Source organism: Penaeus monodon, chromosome 25 (assembly GCF_015228065.2).
Source record: "Penaeus monodon isolate SGIC_2016 chromosome 25, NSTDA_Pmon_1, whole genome shotgun sequence".
NCBI lineage: Eukaryota > Metazoa > Arthropoda > Malacostraca > Decapoda > Penaeidae > Penaeus > Penaeus monodon.
The window spans coordinates 40,230,596-40,231,561 of record NC_051410.1 but is presented as its reverse complement, the minus strand read 5'-3'; positions in this window follow the sequence as shown (position 1 = coordinate 40,231,561).

Here is a 966-nt window from a genome sequence, read left to right as displayed (position 1 = left end):
CCTTGGTGATTGCTATGCCTTATGTGTTACTGGTAACACCTTACTGTGTTATTGCTTTATATCTTATGTAGGTCTAAATACCACTTGCAGGTGTAAGTAGTTCTTGTGAGGTGGTTTTCACCTTTACCGGTTGTTTAAATTCTTAGGGCTTTCTCCATGTTTTCCTAAGCTCTTTGTATGGTGAAAAGGCAGCAGCTTTGGGCACAGTTTCTGCCTTGTTACAAATTTTGCTTTTGTCCATTTTGTATTGTAATGAATCAAAGTAGCTTTAACTAGATTTTCACTTTTTTTACTTTATTACACCCTTATTTATTTCTCGTATGAATTGATAAAGGGAGTTGTTTTAGCACTGAGTTGATATTGTAAAAAATGTCTTGTCAGTGGCAAGTGCGAAGTTTGGAATCAAGAAGGATTGTTAGTATTTTGCCCCAAAGCACAATACTCTTATTCTGAGATCTAGTTATCCTTATTGTTCCAAATTTGATACTGATGAACTTCATACTTCATGCTGAAACTGTGAATTAAACATTTCCAATATTTCAAGATTATTTTGTATCTATAATGAAGTCGATAATCACTAACTAGTGTCCTTTCATTGTCCATTCTTTTCTGCATGGTTTTGATTATGAATATTTATGTTTGGTTGACTGTTACCATTAATTAAGGTTGATAAAATGTTATGCTAAGGAATGGCAATGTAACTGAAAGCAATTTAAAAAGGGTTACCAAGGGAAGAGCTTTCTTGATTCTGCATTTTTTTCAAGTGACATTAGAAATATGGGATACACAAATTTGCCTGTGAATATGTGCTGACAGCTAACCCAAGATCACTAGAGAAAATCTTAAGTCATTGGCTTAAATAATTGTGACATAATTACTAATATCTAGCTTAATTAAGAGCTGCTACAGGTCGCATGAAGAATTACTTTAAAAACTTCAGTTTTTAAGAACTGTTTAAGAGGACCG